Below are 23,213 nucleotides of genomic sequence, written 5' to 3'. Positions count from 1 at the left end.
AAAGTGAAGGCAGAGGCAGATATGAGAATCCAGCTGTCTTCTATGAAGCCAGGCATTTCAAGACATTTGCTAAAACATAAAACAGTTTATATAAAACACAAAACACTAAACATTTTTGTTTTAGAAAATAGTTACTTCTCATTAAAATATTATTTGTTAGCGACTTTCTTATTGTTAGTTTTAAGGAAACTAACAGTTATTTATACTTTTTCTAATTTCTAATGCAACAAATATTGACATATAAATACATATAATAATTATAAAAGCACGCTGGGGGGTCTTTAGTAATTTCTTAGAGTATAACAGGCCTGGCCCCAAGACCAAAAAGTTTAAGAACTACCATCTTAAAATACACTAATTAAATTTTTATTTTTATAGAGGACAGAGAGCCCATAAAAGCTAAAAGCTTCAAGCTTCAAACCTAAAATCTTCAGCGATACTTCCTAAATGGAAGATAAGACTCACTGGGAACTTTTTTCCCCCAAATTCTTCGCGATTACATGAGCCTCTAAACTTCAAAACTGAAAAATTAGATTACCTCATAAATTTGCACTTAACATAAATTCACATAAAAGTGGAACCAAAAGGGTATATTTCTCAAATATAATCAAAAGAACATATTTCTGTGGTTGACAAATCATATTTAAAATTAATTAGAATTGGGGCGCCTGGGTGGCTCAGTTGGTTAAGCATCCAACTCTTGGTTTTGGCTCAGGTCATGATCTCACAGTTCGTGAGTTTGAGCCCCACATTGGGCTCTGCGCTGACAGCAAGGAACCTGCTTGGGATTCTCTCTCTCCCTCTCTCTCTGCCCTGCCTGCATCCCTCTCTCTCTCTCTCAAAATAAATAAACTTTAAAAAATAAATTAATAAAATTAAATTAATTAGGATTAATTATAACACTAAAAAGTTTTATCTATCATATATACTTTCTTTACAACACCTAATAACTTCATAAGTATAATCTTAGACTTCAGTAGCTACGACTTTTAACATCTAAGCAATCCAGGTTGATGGCTTATATTTTTAAACAAAATTTAAGGCATGTGTCAAAAGCAGCTACACAAAAGGCACTATTAACTTCCATACCAATAAAAAAAGTCTAGTAACCAAGTGTGAGGACAGTTGTTTGGTTTTTTAAAATATATTATGGCAAGAAAAACTATAAGTACAATGTTAATTCTCAAATTAAAAGTTAATTCATGCTGCTGTTACTAAACTGTTTATGTATCTTTTAAAATTTAAGAGTGAATATCTATACTTACAATCAATGCAATTACAATCATCATTGCCAAAAACATCTATTAAAGGCAGAGATGATCCTATCAAGATGTGAAGTACGTATGAATATGTTTTATGCAACAGAAGTGCTTCCTTCCAAAAAGTTTATAAAGATTACAGAATACATAAACCCAAATGTATAAACATGATGTTTTATACAGGCAGAAAAGAAAGAGAGAGAGGAAAAGAGACACACACAGACAAAAGACAAAGAGATCAAAGAAATACACTGTCCAACAAGATGTCTAAGGAGATATTTTCCTATTAGCTTTGTGAAATAAAGATACACAATATAAACTCAGAAAGAAATATAAGTAGGTTAATCATAAGTGCACATAATAACAACGATTTAGGCTAATTTAGACTGGCTCTAAATTACTCTGCTTCTTCCTAAGAAGAAGAAATGTAGGATTTCTCCTACTGTCATGTTCTTATTTGAAAATAGACATTTTTGCCATTTAAATGAAGAAAATTGTTCAGACTTCTCTTACAAAGATAAGGCAGCAACAATGGTTTGAATTATCAGATCCCACACACTTCAGATAAAGAAAACAAGGCCCACAGAGCAAGACAAGCTTGTAAAGTCAAGGAAAAAACAAAACCCTGACCACTATCCCCTCATATAAATTGGTTCCTCAGCCCTTTCTGCCTTCTGCAAAAAATGCCAGCTTTAAAAAATGTTACTTGAGAGGCTGCATTGTTTGCAAATAAAAAGATCTTCAAATTATCATATCACTAGTTCTTCAAGGGACAGTAGATTTTGTACTTAGTTACTTGCTTTTTATAATTACTAAGCTAAATTGGCTTAATCAAGGTTACTCTCCTGTATTGAATAAAGAGGAGACTGGCAATGCATAAGCTTGGAAAAAGTCACACAGCGTTGACCAAAAGCACCTCACCAAGGCACAGCCAATGGGGACCATTCTGTTAGGAGGGCAGGTATGAAAAACAGAGAGGAAGCATACTTTTGTGAATTCAATCATACATGTGCATGAGCTATACTGAGGAGTGACTCTCAACCTTTTAATTCTAGTCTTTTCCTTCTCTAAATGTATAAGCTTAACAATTATGTATAATATAAACTCCATATAGTATTAACATATTTCCTGCCCACAGATGATCAGCACATTCCTCATTAGACAACTGTGAAATATCCCCCCTGCCAGAAGGTAGCCATACCAAGGATATAGAGAAGCACTCTCATATCAGAGAATGATCTGTGGCTACTTTGCCTACACAAAAGAATCATAATATGGTAAATGTCTATGTTAAGGTCATCTTCCAACATCTGAAAGTGTTCACAGTATCACTGAATTCTTAAGACAGAAAAGTTAATGTTTTTAAGTAATGACATCAGAAATAGCTCTTTCAGAATAAAAAAAAAAAAGAGAAGTGTATAAAATAGAGACTGGGTAAGACTTGAGTCTTTCTATGTAAAACATATAGCTATTTAGTTCATGACGCAAAAGAGTATTCAAAAGTTCTAAATATCTCCATTATGCTGCAAGGCGGTGAATACAACTTTAAATGGGTGTCTAAGTTCATTATACCCTCAAAAAGAACACTCACTGAAAGAAAATCTAGTTGAATAGATTATGTTGTAACATTAATATTCTGCTGAATACAGATGTTTGTTTCATGCCCCAAGATACTGGGAAGCCATCAAAATGCTAGATTTTCTATAAGTTTGCCTGCCTTTTGCTACCAGATTCAAGAATGTAAATCACTGCCTTTAAAGGAAATTCATGAATTAATTGTATCCCTACAACCACAAGAAGATCTTATTTTATTCTAGCCAAAGAAACCACTCTCTGTGGATCAGATCTCTGCATAACCAAGAGAAGAAATAACAGTAACTAGCTGTGATGTGCCTAACCAAACCCCCCAAACAGGGCAGAGACACAATTTCCTAACAGAGCCCTCAGCTGCGGGCACTGGATGGCAAAGCCAGGAGGAAGGCTCACCCAGTAGGAGCTAAGATCTAGAACCTGAGAGCTTCACCCTGGAGTTAACCCTTTCTGTAAAGGTCCTACTGATGGCCTGAAATACCATCTTTTCTGAAGAATAAGAAAACGTATTCTCCATATATGTACAAAGAACACCATCAACCTCCAGTAAAATATACAACAGAGTGTTCTCATTTCAAAACTTACTGAGAAATAATCACTAGGAAGGCCAAGAAAACGAGCACACAGATACCCCACTGCCATTGCCGGTTTAGCTCGATTCAAATTAAACTGTCTTATGGAAGACCTGAGCTACTTGGCAAATGTGCCCTTCCTGGAAAATGAGAGGCTTCCTATTGAGAACAGGCTTCCCACCAAGTCCAGGAGGTTTAAGTACTAACCGTCATGGTGCGGACACCCCCTCCCAGGCTTTCTTGGCCCTGGGCCTGCAGAGGATGGTGCTTAAATTGGCCTCTCCCCTCTGAATACAACATGCATGCTGAGCCTCCTCTTGAAAGCTAGAGTAGGGACAGGCAGCTAAGTCTCGTCACCACCTCACCCCTTTGCCAAGTAGCTGTAGCAGCTTGTGCGTGTTCATCAGAAATCTCCAGGAGCTACCTGGCCTCAGTGTAGAATGTTCTTAAATGAAGCACTTTGAGGGCCAGGCTGTTGCCAGAATGCCACCTCACTTCCAGATTTCCCACCGTCACTGAGAAGGCACATCATAAACAATATTAACAGTCACGAAAGACTGTGATTTGCCTTTTAAGAAATGCCATGACCTTTATTCACAAAATATGGATGCAACTCATTAGTCCTCAGCACAACCCTTGGAGAAGATATTAATATCATATTCCCATTTTATAAAGAAATGGAAGCTCCACAGGTTAAAAAATGCCTGGCTCAGTTTCTCAAGAAGCTTATCAATATCACTATTCAGAAGTCCTTCTGAGTTCCATGAATCTCTCCTCTTCTACTTTCCCTTCTACTTCAATGCAATTAACATAGGCCTAAAGCCATAAAAACAATACATTTTATAACAGATTGTTAGGTAAGACAGTCTTCCTGGGCCTTGTGCCCTCCTACACATCCTGTCGGATGTGCCACCGCTGCAAGGCCCTACCCTTTCACCTTTCACCCACACCACTTCTTAAGGTTGTTGATGCAGCTGATAACACTGACAGATGAATCAACCTCTCTCCTCCTTTCACCTTTTCTCCCATCCTTAGAAAAAGACTAGACTTACTTACTGCTTGTTATAAAAGTAGTGGAAATCCTTGGTGCGTAATTCAACTGTGAGGTTAACACCCCGTGGGCACAGCCTCCAACTGGGCCTTATCAAGTCACCACTGTGGGGCTTGAGGAGCAAGGGAAACTGACATAACTATGCAGATGCTCATGATGCTTGTTCTGCCAAAAACTATAAACCCTTTTGTCTCTGACCCAGAAGTCTCCTGTCTTCTGCCCACATCAGTGAAACAGTAGCAAGCTAATTTATTAGTTTGTGAGCAGGGTAACATCAAATCTCAGAACCAACAATAATTGGGGCGCCTGGGTGGCTCAGTCGGTTAAGCATCCGACTTCAGCTCAGGTCATGATCTCGTGGTCCATGAGTTCGAGCCCCGCGTCAGGCTCTGTGCTGACAGCTCAGAGCCTGGAGCCTGTTTCAGATTCTCTGTCTCCCTCTCTCTCTGACCCTCCCCCGTTCATGCTGTCTCTCCCTGTCTCAAAAATAAATAAATGTTAAAATAAATAAATAAATAAATAAATAAATAAATAAATAAAAGAACCAATAATTCTTTTCAACATTAAATAAAAATTTGCAACACTTGATTTTTCCTTTTTTTTAATATTCACTTTTTAGCAAGCATTCTTATATGAAGCATGACTGAAGGTCCTGGTTGCACAAGATGGTCCAGTTCACACCTGCTAACCTACTAATTCTTGTCCAGTAAGCTCCTCCTTTCCCTCCCAAAGTGTCTTGGCCTGTATATTAAAATACATGATCACTCCAGTTATAATTTATACTTTTAGCAAATACATAAATTGCTTAAAATTTTTGTGATTTTTCTTAAAAACAAAATGGAAATACATGGTCTCACTTTAATACTTCCATTTAAAACACCTTTTCCCCCAAGAATTTGACCCATTATAATTACATTTTACAAATAGTGGGAAAAAAGTTTCATATTCAGTATCCTCCTGACATAAGATGACAGCGAATGCTTAAGAGCTTTACTGTTGCAAACTACATTTAGACGGACTTTATTTTTTAATTTTTTTCATGTTTATTTCTGAGACAGAGAGAGACAGAGCATGAGTGGGGGAGGGGCAGAGAGAGAGGGAGACACAGAATCAGAAGCAGGCTCCAGGCTCCGAGCTGTCAGCACAGAGCCCAACACAGGGCTCGAACTCACAAACCATGAGATCATGACCTGCGCCAAAGTCAGTCGCTCAACCAACTGAGCCACCCAGGCACCCCAAGACAGGCTTTATTTTTTTCCTTTTAGTAAATAATCATCTAAAACTGGAAATGATGCAAAAATCATATACATTTGATTAAATGTTATGTTAATATTTAAACGTGGGTCCCTCCACCCACAGTAATCTGGGGGGGGGGGGGGCGGGGAATCCTCCAAAGAAAATAATAAGGCTGCACCATGAAGATGTGACTTTGCGTATTCTGGGAAGCCATCCAGTTTCCACATCTTTGTCTCTGCAGCCCCATCCACACTACGAGTTGTACAGCTTGCCTCACACACAGCAAAGAAACAATCCAGAGGAGTCCTCTATCAAACCTTCCCAAAGGGCAGCCAAAGTGTTTCATGTCTCTGAACAACTTTCTGCATGCCCTCCAACAGGTTTAATGGAGCAAGATCCCTTTCATTTACTACAGTCTCTTAACCCAGTGTCCCTGATATTGGTTCCTCTTTGTCTGTATGCTTTGAGGTCAGCAGCCAAGCATAGCTCTCCAGCACACCCCACTCCTACCTGCCCTGTGCATACACAACCCCGTACATACACAACAAGACCTGGAAGATGTGATGAAAGGAAAAAGGAAGTCACTCTACCTCAAATTATGGTGATCCCTGTCATAAACAAGGAAACCGACCCAGTACCAGCAAAGCAAACACGTGGTTAAGCAGATTAGGGATTGTACAAAATATGCCTTCAAGTAAACCATAGGATAATTCTAGGGAAAGTAAAAGGGAATCATAGAGCAGGCCTTGGTTTACAAACCATTTCAGATGTGCCCAAATGTCAAGTGAATTAATAAAAAGAAATACACCCCACTTCCATCATTTCTATAGAGTAAAATATTTTAAAAATGAACTTGAAAGTGATAGACTAAGCAAAATAGAAACTGTGTTTGCTTTTTTCTAGGCAATAGACAAAGCTAAACTACTATTTTCTTTAAAGGACGGGTCTGAGAAACTCATAGCAGAAACAAAAGTATGTGTTTAAAAGAGGATTTTTAAAAACAGTTCCAATCTTCTATCTTCCCCATGTATCGGTGGTCCACTAAAAAGGGGAAGCAGAATAGAAGCCCTATGTGGTCACCCACATTTAAGCCCTGAGTACATTGCTGACCCCTGGCAGGAGAGTCACACCCTTCTGTTTCCTCTTCCCTGATGGCCAACTCTGGAACCACCACCACTGGGTGCAAGTCCAGCTGTGCCTCCCGAAAGCTGTGTGACTGAGGCAGGTCTTCTGCGCCTGCGCTCCCGAGTGTGTAAGTCCTACCACATGGAGCTGCCATGAGGATTAAAGGGGGGTAATATCAGTAAAGTGCTTAGAACAAAGCCTGGCACGCAGGTGCTTGCTAAAAAGTTTTACAAAGAGAGCCACAAAATAAAATGCCTCAAAATATCTCCCCTTTCAGACAAAAGGCAGGTTTGACACCTACCTCATTTGAAAAATTCACATTTTTGTTAACGAGTGCCTAACACACATTTAATATCAGTAAATATGTGTGGGACAGATGGACACAAAAGGCTGTACGAATGAAGAAACCAGTCCCCTCTTCCACGATTATGCTTACAATTCCAAGCAGCTCCCTAAACTCAAATGGCCGGGATGGCAGACTCGGGACGGAGCGCTGTCCTCACCAGGAGTGGGACCTCCTTCCCTGGCACAGCCACTCTGGCCCCAGTGGAAACCGTAAAACTGCTCATCTGCTGGCCTCCACATGCCACTCTGCCCACGGTAAAGTGGAGAGTTTCCACTAGACCATCAGCCCCACTTGCCACTGCCACTGCTCTCAACACCGCCTCCTCTATTAGCAGTATTTATTGCCACTACTGAAACATGAGCCAGAATGAGGTCGCTAAAGGAGCGTGAAATCTATGGAAAAATATTCAGAAGTGAGGCTTTTAATTAATTCAGTATTTAAATGAAATTCATTTCAGACCCAACTCAATAAAGTTTTTATATTCTGAAGACATTCCCAATAATATGAAAAAATGTTGGTGCCTAAAAAGACTCTGCTTTAGTGTAATTGGGAAATCTTGGCTGTTACTGTATCATAACTCAAATTTGATCTGATGAATTAATTTATAGGTCCACACAGGAAATTCAAATACTGACTCACTGGTGCTTTTCACTGTAGCCAGCTAGATTACCGCCTCAACCTCCACCATTGCTGTCATTCTGGTCTTTTTCCTTCTAAATCCACTGTCCACATGTGGCCCAAAAATGCCCTTATGACTTCAGCTCTGTCCTGCTGATCATTGTTGTAAGGCAAAGTCCAGCCTCACCGGGCTCATAAGACACTTCCTGACCTAACTTTCACCCCCTGCTTGCCGACCTCTAATCCTATCCAGTCCATGCTGCAAACTCACCCTGCTCTCTTCCCACCTCAACCGCCCTTCTCACCTCCTAACCACCCTTCAGGTCTCAGTTTAAATGTCATTTCCTAGCATATCTCCCAGGTGAGGGACATTTGCTACAGGCTTCATCCGTACTTTCCCTACTGTGGCACTTAATCACATTTCATCACTATTTTATTATTTCTTAACAGACCGTAAACTCCAAGAAGACTTCTCTATTACTGTATCTCCAGCACCTGGAATAATGCCTGGGACATTGTTGTAATGCATGAGAGGATGATGGCTTAACCCAAACAGTGAAGATACAGAAATAGAGAAGAAAGCAAATAGAACACGGTGTTATCAAGTAGGACTTGATGACAGAACAGACTTGGCCAATAATAAAGAAAGAAGGGTCTGGGATGTCAAATCTCCACCTTGGCCAAGAACACAAACAGTGTCTTTCACCAAAAAGTGAGAGATGCAAATTCAGGGGACGAGGTGATGAGTTTAGCTTTAGACATGCTGAATTTGAGGTACCTCTTGAGGTCCAAGAGGTCTTGGCTAAGAACACAATATTCTCCTGTTTGAGAGGCACACGGCTTCCCAGTGCACTTAAATGAACTCCATGCTCATCACTGTGTCCTACAAGCACCGCATGGTCTAGCCCTCTCCAACCCTCCAGTATCGTTTTGATCATGTTTTCCCCTTGCCCACCTCATTCCGGCCACAGTGGGTCTCGCGGTCCCTTGGAGATGCCAAGCAAGCCCCTCCCTGACATCCCTGCACCTACCGTGCCCTCTGCCTGGAGTACTTTGTCCAGATCTTCACATGGCTTCTGCCTCTCATCACACAGGTCACCTCCTCATGGAGACCCTGCCTGCCAATCAAAACAGTCATCAGAGCAGCCCCCCCGACTCACTATGGCTTCCGACTGCTAACTGTTTTCGCACACTTACTGTCTGCCTATTCTACATACGCTGTAAGCTCCACAAAGTCCAGCCCTTCATCCTTGTCCTTCACCAGCACTCTCCCAGGACTCAGAACAGAGTCTGGCCCCTACTCATGTTTCAACAAGTTCACTGAATGAATAGGTGAATGGATGAATAAAGCTACCAGAACAGGCTTTGCCCTCCTCCTGCCTTATCGCTGAAATAGTTGTAAGAATATAAAAAGGGATGCAAAGTGTCAAGTATACAAGGAACCTAAAAATGCTGACTAGCCATCTCAGGAATTCCAGGAAGAAGTTCTAACAAAAGGCAGGTAAAGCTCTTGAGGGAGCTAGAACAGGGGAAAGGGGTTAGAGAGGTGAAGGATTTCTTCTACCACTCACACCCTCCTGTCTCAGGGTTCCTGGCTGACCATGGGAGCGCTGGCCTATATTTTGTTGTGCTTATTCACTTAGCCATGTATCCATTCATTCACTTCCTGAGTAAGCTCTGTATTCATCTGCTTTGAAGAGCAGAACATACACAGGTCCACATGGAGTAATCTCCCTTCCTCCCCTGGCCCTGCCCACCCCATTCTCCACCCCACACACACACACCTTACTAGAAGTTTTCTAAGGTTTGTGCTTTGATGAATTTCTTGTGCAATCTGTATACATATCATTTCATACACTGGCTGCTATAACTGTGGATAAAAACCTTTCAGTAAGACTTTAGGATCAGGTATAATTTTTAAAGATATTACCAAATTGCCTCCATAGAGGGTATGCCATTTTATCTTCAGAAATATTTAAAATTAAAATTCTCAGACCCCATTTCAAACTTACCAAATCAGAATCTCTAAGGGTGGGGGCCAAGAAACTGACTTTTTAAAAACAGTTCCCCTTGTAATTGTGATGACCTGCCATACTTGGGAACTGCTGTCCTCCCCCGAGAGGAGCCGTCTTCACCAATCAGAAGGAGGAAGCCACTGCTGCCCAACGTGCAGGACCTGTTCGCTAGAGTGACCAGAGCCCTCCTCCCATGATCACCTTGTCAAGATTTCTCTTTTGAATATAAAGTCATACCTAAGGTGATTTTTTATCCCTACATACACGCACGTATGTTTACGCAAACATACACATGCATACACACCTTCCTATAGTCACACGAAACTGAAATTTCTCTGGAAAGAGATATACAAAGTGGTTACAATGGCTGTCTTCAGGAAGTGCAAGTGGGTGGCCAGAGGATGGGGTGGAAGGGAGGCTTCTATCCTCTTTGAACTGTGTGCCACTTGAGCACATCTATTGAAACACAATAAAGTTGTAAAATTCTCTCTTCTTGCACTGAGCATGGGACACCATTCCCAGAAATGCTATGGCTATTTTAAAATATGCCCACAAATGTTTTCAGAACTACTCACATCAAGAGATGCCCCTCAAATGCAGGCCAGTTATTGACTCGCTTCTCCTGAAAAGAATGTGCAGAAGTGATGCCATGTGCCTTCCAAGCCTGGGACAAAAAGAACAGCTCCCACCTGGCTCACTCCCTCTCTTCAGTGCTGACCCTGGGGGTGTCAGCAACGGTGTTGTGAGGACCCTCTAGCAGTCTGTGCAGTACATGAGGAAGCACATGGGACAAGACATAAAGGAGTATAATGTTTGAAAGACAGGGAACAGCCAGTAAAGACGTCTGAACAGGGACAGGAGGTGTTCAGAGCTGCAACAGGGCCTCAGCCTTGGGAAGGAGGAGGGAAAGGCTTCCTCTGAAGTCAAATGGAGAGGGAAGAAAGAAGAGACACAGAGACAGAGATCTGAATGCAGACGGGCAGGGGCAGTGAAAAGCTCAAAGCAAAACATCTCAGTATTTCTGTGGAGTTAAGAGTGAGATAAAAAGCTAAGTTACAGGTAGAGATTTCCAAGAGTCACCAAACTACAGGGAAGAGAAATGGTGAGGTTAGCACCGTGTTCTACAAGTTTAGAAAACTCACCCCTTTAAACTTTTTACCACCTTCATTCAAAGCAACCAACTACTCCTCAAGATCTCCAAGAAAATGTGTCAGTTTTAAAACTTAGTTCCACATGTTGTCTTAATTACTAGTCATTATGTAAGTCAACACTTTATCCTTTCGAAGGCAAGAATGATTGTCCAACTTTCCATTCAGAAAACTCTTCCTACTCCAAAATCTCCCTCCCAAAGGCCAAATGGACTCAATTCTCATATGGTCCATCTGCCAGTCCTTTTTCTAATATTATCTTTAGGAAATAAAAATCTCCAGTCTTCCTTGCATCAATTACAATTTGAACCTGTCTCTAAATGTGAGCCAATACCACGGGTTAAGTATCAGGTATAATTCATTTCAACAATCATTTCACAAGTACCTGGCATGCCAAACACCAGAACAAGCACTCAGGGAATACAAGAATTTCGTAATGGCTCCTTCCACCCAGGAGGAGAGATAAGTCATGTATATAAATAACTGTAATACAAGACAGACGGTAATAAATAGAACTACAAATAGCACACTGGGCACACAGAGGAGAAAGTGCTTAACTGCAACTTGGAGATTGAAGGTTTCATTGAAGAAATTGTATCTGAGTTGAACTTAAAGAATGGGAGAGATGTGAACAAGTAGAAAAAAAAGCACACACACAAAAAAAACATTTGAGAAAATGTGAACAGTGTGTGTGAAGGTATGACAAGGAGAAAAGCATAATGCTTGGCACAGATGACATATAATAAATGTTTGTGATTTAATCAATGACTGGATATAATTTTGTTTGACTAAAGTCAGATACTAAGGGCCACGAGCAATAATAGCAAGATCCATTCATGTATTGAACAAATACTTAACTGAGCACTTACTATGTGCTAGGCACAGTTCAGGCCAATGCACACATATGGTGATAAAAAACGAAAACAAAACTGTCTCTGTCTTCATGAAGCTTACATTCTAGTCAGGGGGTAGACCATAAATAAGTACATAAAATATACATCAGGTAGTGATAAGTGCTAGGATCAGAGATGTCTCTCTCGTAAGGTAGAATTTGACCATAAATCTGAAGGAATGAGGGAACAAAAAATTGACACATCTCTGTGAGGAGTGTTCCCAGAAAAGAGAAATGCAAAAGTCCTACAGGAGTTGCTTATTGACACACTCAAAAAACAGTAAAGAAGCCAATGTGATAAAACAGAGTAAGCAACGGGACCCAGGGTCAGGGAGGCAGAGAAGAGCCAGAACATGCAGTTCATGGGAAGGACTTTCATTTTACTTTTAATGAAATGTGAATGAGATTCAAGGATTCTGAACAGTAAAAGACCATAAAGGGCTCTGTGGAAGGCAGAAGGCCAATCAAGAACCCATACACAGCAGTGCTCCGAGTGAGATGACAATGGCTTGAATAGAGGTGGTGGCATTAGAGGTCACAAGAGGGGGCCAGAATCTGGGTATACTTTGAAAGTGGAGATGCCAACAACTGGTGACCAATGGGATTATGGAGAAAGAGAAATGGCTCCAAGGTTTGGGGCCTCAACACACTCAAGAGAAAACAAGGTTGAAAATACAGGTTGGCCCTAACCATAGATCATTTACCAAATTTAAGTCTTGGGAGCCATAGGAAACAGTGAAACATGACGTCCTCATCTAAAAGAATTTGGACAAATCGCATCATCTCCTTTGCTACCACACCCTTGTCCACACAATCAAGCAAAGGGTTAGGTCTGTATTTATCAGACTAGAGTACCCATATAAGTATTCAAGACACAATAAAATTTATACATCTCCCCAGAAAGCTAACTGTACTAACAGATCCAGGGAGTGATTTGTATTTACCAATTATACTTCTCAAAACATAAAACTGGAGTATTATGGAGTAGAAGACAAAATACTTCCTGAACCATGTACATAAAAATTTTGAGTTTATGGGAGAAGAACTGTATTTTCTTCTCAACTGGCATTTGGCACACTTTGACGGAAGAGTTTGAGAAGTTCTGGTTTAAATGGTATCTCTGGACCCTTCTTCTTTAATATTCAGTGTTTTAAACACATTTTACTGGACTTCCACTTTCAGTCTTCTAGTGGGCAAAACATAGAGAATGGGATTGTGATTACAGAATAAAATATAACTCTTAACATCTTTCACAATGTTCAAGCGCAACCAACAGATAGAAGTTAGAATGGAGAAATAGAGGAAGGTGGCAGAAAAAAGGAAGCGAGCAAATATCCTAATCTTCAAAAGTGGAGAGCCATGAGATACTGTCAAAAGTTGATGGAATAAGAAATGATTATACTGAAATAAAGAGGGGCACCTGGGTGTCTCAGTCGGTTGAGTGTCTGACTCTTGATTTTGGCTCAAGTCATACTCTCATGGTCAGGAGATTGAGCCCCATGTTGAGTTCCATGCTGGAAGTGAAGCCTGCTTAAGATTCTCTCTTTCTCTCTCTCAAAAAGAGAGACAGAGAGAGAAAGAGAAAGAAGTAGTAGTAGTAGTATAAATACGGTTAATTCTCATCCTTTCCATCTGAATGTCAACAGATAGTACGTGAAAATTGATAAAACAAGAGTAGGGGAATACACACATTATCTAGACTTATGAAAAAACAGCAAACCCAACAGCCAACAAATAGATTCAGAGATGCTCAGATTCATTAGACTTTAGGTAGTGCAATTAAAGTAATAATTAGAAGTCCTTTTATGCCCATCAGAGTGACCAGAAATTAAATAGAACTCTGACAAGAGATGTGTGGAAGAGATACCTTCTTACTTGCTGCTGGATGTAAGATGTGATTTTTGACGTCATCAAGATGGCGGAGCAGGAGACACCAGCTCCATGCTCCCACAAGAGCAATTAGACAGCTATCCACAAATGAAAACAGCCCTGCAAATGTTCGCGAGTCCATGTAAGCTTCAGTAACACAATGGAGCAAAAAACCCGAGAATGACTGCACCAAAAGTTTAATAAAAAGCTTCACTGTGCATCATCCCACCTTCCCAGACCAGCACTGCTCAGCACCAAGAGGGAACGCCTCAGCCAGGAAGCGCAGAGCAGGGCGAGTGACCCACTGGCCCAGCCTTTCAGGAAACTGCACAAAGGATTCATTTCAATTTCACTCCACCCAGAGACAGGCATAATTGAGACATCTAGAAATGGCTAGAAACAAAGAAGAAGGGCAGGGGCTACCAGTATCAGCCATGCAGTAGGAGTGACTGCAGCCCCCACTGTCTTACTGTGCAGAGGACACTATCAGCCTTCACTGCTGAGGACCTCACCAGACCTTTAGACGCTATGAACCCCCACAGCCTTCATCACTGAGGACTTCATCATGGATCCCCCACAGACTACTCTGCAGAAGGCCCCAGCATGCTTGCACCACTGAGGAACCAACAGCTAGCACCACCGCTGTGAACCCACTGCAGCTTCTGCTGCTGACGATCTTCCATGTTTTCATGTTCATAGACACCAGTTACTGAGTCCCTCTCAGATCCTCCCTCCCCCACCCACACCACCATGATAGCCCAGGCCTATCCAGCTCCTCATGCACCCGGATCCAGCCCAACTCCTGTCACCAGCTTTCACTGCTATGTATGGACCTAGAGCTAGACCCTGCAGCCATGTGCCTGAATGCCCCAAGCCCCAACTGCTATCACAGGCATCCACTATTGTGGCCCAATCACCGATGGCTAACCTGCAGCTGTATGAGTGCACACTGACAGCCAAGACCCCCACAGCTACTCATGGGCCCAGATGTGGGCCACACTCTTATCACTAGCCTGCACAGTCATGTGTGTCCATAGCTAGCCCTCACATCAGTGCACCTGCACTTACTGGCCCCAACTTCTGTCACCAGCACTCACTACCATGCACATGCCTATAACTAGCCCCTGTAGCTACATAAGTGCATGTCAACAGCCCAAACCCCTACAGCTGTCATGTGTCCATGACCACATGTGACTCCTGTCACTGGCCTACACTGTTGCATGTGCCCACAGCTAGTCCATGCAGCATGTTGCCAGCCCCAACTCCCTTCACTAGCCTCCACTGCCATGCACACACCTGCAGTAAGGAAAAGAAAGAAAGAGGCTGAAAGCTTATTTAAAGAAATGGAAGTCTGAATACTTCCCAAATATGAGAAAATATATGGATATCTGGATACATGAAGCTAAAAGGTTACCAATCAGGTTCAACCCAAAGAAGACTTCACTGAGATATAATATAACTGTCAAAGATAAAAGACAAACAGAGATTCCTGAAAGCAGCAAGGGAAAGGAAGATCGCCACATACAGGCTATCAGCAGATTCTTCAGCAGAAATCTTATAAGCCACGATAGAGTGGGATGATATATTCAATGTGCTGAAAGTAAAAACCTTCCAACCAAGAATATTTTACCCAGTAAAGCAATCATGCAGAACTGAAGGAGAGATAGAATTTTCCAAACAAAAGCTGAAAGGAATTCATCACCATTAGATCAAACTTATAAAAAATGCTAAAGGGAGTTCTTCAAGTTAAAAAAAAAGGACACTAACTAGTACATTTAAAGCATATGAAAATATAAACTCACTGGTAAAGGTAAATGTACACTCAAATTCAAATTACATTAATATTGTAAAAGGAGTATATAAATCATGTATAAATACAGTATAAAGATTATGAGACAAAAGAATTTAAAATAACTATTCCTAAAATAATTTGTTCATGAATACACAATATAAAAAATGTAAATTATAATGCCAAAAACATAAAATATGGGAGAGGGGAGTAAAAGGGTTGACTTTCTGTATATAAACAAAGTTAAGTTTTTATCAGCTTAAAACAGACTGTTAGAAACTACAGGATATTTTCCATAAGCCTCATGATAACCACACTGTAAAACCTACAGTAGATACACAAAAGATTAAAACAAAGGAATCAAAGCACATGACTGTAGAAAACCACTGAATCACAAAGGAAGATAGCAAGAGAGGAAGAAACAAAGGATTTATAAAACCACTAAGCAAAAAAAAAAAAAAAAAACCCACCAGAAAATAATTAACAAAATGTTAGTATTAACATTAACCTATCAATAATTGTTCTAAACATAAATGTATAAAATTCCCCAATCAAAAGAGAATGGCTGAATGAATGGAATAGCAATACCCAACTTATATGCAGAGAAAGAGGGGAGAGAGAAAATCCCAAGCAGGTTCTGCACTGTCAGCACAGAGCCTAACGTGTGACTCAAATTCACCAACCGCCTATAAGAGATTCACTACAGCTTTAAGGACATATAGGCTGAAAGTGAAATGAAGAAAAACGTATTCTATGCAAATGGAAACCAAAAGAAAATGGGGTAGATATATAAAACAATGTAGACTTTAAGTCAAAACCTGTATTAAGAGAAAAAAATGTCATTATATAATGATAAATGGGTCAATTCATCATAAGAAAATAACAAGAGTAAATACACACACACATATACACATATATATACACACCCAACATCAGAGCACCTAAACATATAAAGTAATTAACTTATCTGAAGTAAGAAGTAGAGAGCAATACAATAACAGTAGAGACTTTAATACCCCACTTTCAACAATAGATAGATCATCAAGAAAGAATGACGTGAACATTCACTGGACCTGAACTACATGTTACACAAATGGACCTAACAGACATATACAGAACATTCCATCCAACATTAGCCCACATATATTTTTTTAAGGGCTCACAGATAATTCTCCAAGATAGATTATATGTTAGGCCACAAAACAAGTTTAAACAACTTAAAAAGACTGAAATAATATCAAGTATCTTTTCCAGACACCTGGGTGGTTCAGTCGGTTAAGTGTCCAACTCTTGATTTTGGCTCAAGTCATGATCTTGCAGTTGGTGAGTTTGAGCCCCACATCAGGCTCTGGGCTGACAGTGAGGACCCTGCTTGGGATTCTCTCTCTCCCCTCTCTTTCTGCCCCTACCCCACTCGTGTTCTCTCTCTCTCTCTCTCTCTCTCTCTCTCTCAAAACAAATAAACTTAAAAATTTTTTAAAGTATCTTTTCCATAGTATGAAACTAGAAACCAGTAAAAAAAGGAAATCTGGAAAATTCACATAACAGGTAGAAAGTGAACAGCACGCTCCTTAATAACCAAACATTCAAAGAAAAAATCAAAAGAGAAATCAAAATATATCTACATAAAGAAGATGCAGTATATATTTACAATGGAATATTATTCAGTCATAAAAAAGAATAAGATCTTGCCATTTGCAACAACATGGATGGAGATAGAGTATAACACTAAGCAAAATAAGTCAGAGAAAGACAAATACCATATGACTTCACTCATATGTGGAATTTAAGAAACTAAAGCAACGAGCAAAGATTTAAAAAAAATGCAAGACAAAGCAAGAAACAGACTCTTAACTATAGAAAGCAAACTGATGGTTACCAGAGGGGAGATGAGTGCAGGGATGGTTGAATTAGGTGAAGGGTATTAAGAGTATATTTATCATGATGAGCACTGAGTAATGTATAGAATTGTTGAATCATTATACTGTACACTTAAAATGAATATAACACTGTATGTTTACTGAAATTGAAATTTTAAACTTAATTAAATATATATATATATACAGATATGTGTCTGTATTTATATATGTACATATGTACATATTTATGTATATATACACAGATATGTGTATATATGTATACACACACACATATATGTATATATATAAAATCATGAGACAAAAGAAAATGGAAACATAACATACTAAAACTTATGGGATGCAGCAAAAGCAATTCTAAGAGGGAAACTTGAGCAAAATATCTCAAATAACCCAACTTTAAGCCTCAAGGAACTAGAACAGTAAGAACAAACTAAGCCCAAATTTAGCAAAAGGAAGGAAATAAAAAATATCAGAGTAGAAATAAATGAAATAGAGAAAAAAAGAAATAGAAAAGATCAATGAAACTAAGAACTGGTTTTTTTTGAAAAGATGAACAAAATTGACAAACTTTTAGTTAGACTAAGGAAAAACTAGAGACTCAAATAAATAAACTCAGAAATAACAGAGGAAGTGTTACAACTGATACCAAAGAAATAAAAAGGATCATAAGAGACTACTATGAGCAATTATATGCCAAAAAAATTCAATAACCTAGAATAAATGGATAAATCCTAGCAACATACAACCTACCAAGACTGAATAAAGGAATAGAAAATTTTAACAGAATGATAACAAGTAAGGACACTGAACAAGTAACCAAAATCTCCCAACAAAAAACAACCCAGGACCAGATGACCACTGGTGAATTCTACTAAATATTTAAAGAATTAATACCAGTCTGTTTTAAACTCTTCCAAAAAATTGAAAAGAGGACAATACTTCCAAACTCATTTTACCAGGACAGCACTACCTTGATACCAAAGCCAGATAAGGGGATTACAAGAAAGAAAACTACAGGCCAATATCCCTGATGAACATAAAAGCAAAAATCCTCAACGAAATACTAGCAAGCCAGATTCATCAGCACATTAAAAGAAATATATACCATGATCATGTAGGATTTACTCCGGGGAAGGAAGAAAGGTTCAACATACACATACCAATAAATGTGATACACCACATTGACAGAATGAAGGATAAAAATCATATGATCATCTCAGTAGATGTACTAAAAATATTTCACAGCATTCAACATCACTTCATGATAAAAATACTCACAAATTAGGTATAGAAGGAATGTACCTACCCATAATAAAACCCATGTATAACAAGCTCAGAGCTAACACTATACTCCATGTTCAAAAGCTGAACGATTGTTCTCTAAGATCAAGAACAAGAACAAGGGTGCCCATTCTTGCCACTTTTATTCAACATAGTATTAGCAGTACTACCCAGAGCAATTAGGAAGGAAGGAAGGAAGGAAGGAAGGAAGGAAGGAAGGAAGGAAGGAAGGGCATCCAAATCAGAAAGGAAGAAGTAGAATTTTTTCTGCTTGCAGATGACTTGATATTACATATAGAAAACCCTACAGACTACAAAACACACACACACACACACACACACACACACACACACACACAATTGAAACTAATAAATGAATTCAGTAAAGTTGCAGGATACAAATTCAATTCATAAAAACCAGATGTTTCTATATATAAACAATTAACTATCCAAGAAAGATTAAGAAAACAATCCCATTTACAGCAGCAGCAAAAAATAAAATAAAATACTTAACAATAAATTTAACAAAGGAGATAAATAATCTATATTTTTAAAACTATACGGGGTGCCTGGATGGCTCAGTCGGTTAAACGTCCGACTTTGGCTCAGGTTATGATCTCATGGTCCGTGAGTTCAAGCCCCGTGTCGGGCTGTGTGCTGACAGCTCAGAGCCTGGAGCCTGTTTCAGATTCTGTGTCTCCCTCTCTCTCTGCCCCTCCCCTATTCACGCTCTGTCTCTCTCTGTCTCAAAATAAATAAACGTTAAAAAGAACTATATATATATGTACATATATATATGAAATAAATTGATTAAGGCACAGATAAATGTAAAGATATTTCTTGTTCATGGATTAGAAGAATTAATATTCTTAAAATGTCCATTCTACCCAAAGCAATCTATAAATTCAACACAATCTCTATCAAAATTTCAATGGCATTTTCACAGACATAGAAAAAAAAAAAACACCTAAAATCTAGATGGAACCAAAAGACTCCAAATAGCTAAATCAACCTTGAGCAAGAAGAACAGAGCAGGAGACATCACACTTCCAAACTTCAAACCATATATAAAGCTATAGTAATCAAAACAGTATGGTACTGGCATAAAAACAAATGCATAACCCAACGGAACAGAACTAAGAGCCCAGAAATAAAACCATGCATATATGGTCAACTAATATTTGACAAGGGAGCCAAGAATACTTAATGGAGAAAAGAAATTCTCTGCAATAAATAATACTGGAAAACTGGATATTCACATGTAAACAAACGAAACTAAACCCCTTATGCCACTCACAAAAATTAACTCAAAATGGATTAAAGATTTAAATGTAAGATCTAAAACTATAAATCTTCTGGAAGAAAACATAAGGAAAAAGCTCCTTGACTTGGTACTTGGCAATGATATTCTGGATATAACACCTAAAGCACAAGAAAAAAAACTAAAAATAAGCGAGTGGGACTACATCAAACTAATAAGCTTCTGCACAGCCAAAGAAATGATCAGCAAAATGAAAAGACAACCTATGGAATGGGGAAAAATATCTGCAAACCATATATCTAATAAGGGATTTATATCTAAAATATATGAAGAATTCATAATACCCAACAGCCAAAAAAAAAAATAAAAAATAAAAATAAAAATGGGCAAAGGACCTGAATGGACATGTTTCCAATGAAGATCTATGAATGGCCAACACATACCTGAAAAGATGTTCAACATCATTAATCATTATAGAAATGCAAATCAAAACCACAATGAATTATCACCCGTTAGGATGGCTATTATCAAAAAGTCAAAAGACAGTAAGTGTTGGCAAGAATGTGGCATAACGGGAATCTTTGTGCATTACTGGGAATTTAAACTGGTACAACCATTATGGAAAAGATTATAGAGGTTCCTCAAAAACTTAAAAATTGAAATACTATATGATTCAGTAATCCCACTTCTGAGTATATATCCGAAAGAAATAAAATCACTATCTTGAAGAGGTATTTCCATCCCCATGTTCATTGTAGCATTACCCACAGTAGCCAGGATATGTAAACAACCTAAGTATCCATCAATGGATGAAAGGATAAAGAATATGTGATACACATACACACACACACACACACACACACACACAATCTGTATCTATACACAGACAGACACACACACAATGGAATATTTTTCAGCCTTAAAATCGAAGGAAATCTTGCCATTCGAGAGAGCATGGATGAACCTGGATGGCATTATGCTAAATGAAATAAGCCAAACACAAAAAGCAAATACCATATGATCGCACTTATATATAAAATCTAAAAAATATAAAGACAAAAAAAGCCAAATGTATAGTAACAGAGAATAGAATGGTGTTCACCAGAGGCTAGGAGGTAGAGAAAAAGAGCTATTGATCAAGGGGTATAAACTTTCAGTTATAAGATGAGTAAGTTCTGGAAACCTGATGTACAGTATGGTCACTGTAGTTAATAATAGCATATTATGTACCTGAAATTTGCTAAAAGAGTAAATATCAAGGATTCTAACCACTCACACAAAGGAAAGGTAACTATGAGAGGTAATGGATATGTTAATTGATTGTAGTAATCATTTCAGTATACGTCTATATAGAGAGAGGCATCACATTGTACACCTTAAATATATGTCAAAAATAGAATACTTTTTTAAAAACAAAAGTAAACTGAGGTTATATATATATGTGTGTGTGTGTGTGTGTGTGTGTGTGTGTGTGTATACATCCATCATCCCAAGAATCTACTCCTAATAATCTATGTCATAAAAATGAAAGCACCATGGGAATGCAAGCTGGTGCAGCCACTCTGGAAGAGTATGGAGGTTCCTCAAAAAAACTAAAAATAGAACTACACTACAACCCAGCAATTGCACTACTAGGCATTTATCCACGGGATACAGGTGTGCTGTTTCAAAGGGACACATGCACCGCCATGTTTATAGCGGCACTATCAACAATAGCCGAAGTATGGAAAGAGCCCAAATGTCCATCGATGGATGAACGGATAAAGAAGAGGTGGTGTGTGTGTGGAGTATTACCCAGCAATCAAAAAGAATGAAATCTTGCCATCTACAACTACGTGGATGGAACTAGAGGGTATTATGCTAAGCTAAATTAGTCAGAGAAAAACAAAAATCATATGACTTCACTCATATATGAGGACTTTAAGAGACAAAACAGATGAACATAAGGGAAGGGAAACAAAAATAATATAAAAACAGGGAGGGGGACGAAAATAAGAGATTCTTAAATATGGAGAACAAACAGAGGGTTACAGCAAGGGGTGTGGGAGGGGGGATTGGCTAAATGGGTAAGGGGCACTAAGGAATCTACTCCTGAAATCATTGTTGCACTATATGCTAACTAATTTGGAAGTAAATTTTAAAAAATAAAAATAAATAAAATAAATAAAATTAAATAAAATTAAAAAATGAAAGCACCTGTATATAAAACAAATGTATTTAAAATAGTTATTCCAGCATTAATAAGAAAAAATGAAAAAACTTAATGCTCAACAATATGGGAATGCTGAATAAATTATGTTCATGGATGTTTACTGCTGCATTATTTGAAGACAAATTTGGGGAGAAAAAAGTTGATGTCTAACAATATGGAAATTTCAGAATAAGGTAGGGGGCAGCATGACTATGGAATATTAAACAGCCTTTACAAAGAATGAGCTAGACTTATCCCACCTGACTTCCAAGAGCTGCTGTGTGAGATAAGCAGGACGTAGAAAGCAAGATCCAGTGGAGAGAGAAGACACTGGGATGGGCCAAAGGGAAGTAGGAGAACAAAGAAGAAACAAGCTAAAATGAAGAAAAAAATAAAAATGCAAGGAAAGGCACACATAATAAATACACTAGCCACGCAAACCTGTATGAGTTTATCTGTATAACTAGTAAGAGGTTTGGGGACTTTGTTGCATTTTTCAGAACTAGATAATCCAATCAGAAGTAGAATTGAGGGTCTGGGCCTAGGACAGCTTGGACATGTCCCAGTATTCAGAGATATCCCGTGTCCTCTTTAACAGACCAGAGACCAGAGATGCAGCAAAGCAGTGAGGGCCAGGTGTCAGCTGCTCCTAACAGGGAAGGAGAGAGATGGAGAAGAGGGAAGAAGCAGGGAGCAAAGCAGAAAAAAGCATTTAAAACAGAAAAGAGGTTGCCTCTAAAGAATGGGAGAGCTGGGGATAGGGAGAGCTGGGCATGAAGCTATTGTTTATTATCACAATCTTTTCTAAATTCTTCCATGTGTCATATAGTACAAGTATCACTTTGCTAAAAATAAAAATGTTATAAGGAAAATAAAACCCCTTGAGAGCCTACCATGTATCATATTTATTTTTACTGAATCAAAGGACCAAATACAATCAATCATACACTATATGAATTACACACATTAACTTTTTAGACATGCAACCTATTTTTCTGTCTCCTCTCTCACGTAAGCCTTCCATACTACTGGTGGGGTAGAGGGGTAAATGACTTGCCCTAAACTGGAAATTAGCAGTTGGGCAAAGATG

The 23,213-nt window shown here is 38.9% G+C and overlaps 1 protein-coding gene across 5 annotated transcripts in view; it reads right to left on the bottom strand.

Annotated features, from left to right (window-relative positions):
* The window catches only part of L3MBTL4 (L3MBTL histone methyl-lysine binding protein 4), a 441,589-nt gene that overhangs the window by 398,298 nt on the left and 20,078 nt on the right, over positions 1 to 23,213 (bottom strand). The gene's annotated exons all lie outside the window — the stretch shown is intronic.

Source organism: Panthera tigris, chromosome D3, assembly GCF_018350195.1.
Source record: "Panthera tigris isolate Pti1 chromosome D3, P.tigris_Pti1_mat1.1, whole genome shotgun sequence".
NCBI lineage: Eukaryota > Metazoa > Chordata > Mammalia > Carnivora > Felidae > Panthera > Panthera tigris.
The sequence above is the reverse complement of the archived record's forward strand: the minus strand, read 5'-3'. Positions and strand labels throughout refer to the sequence as shown.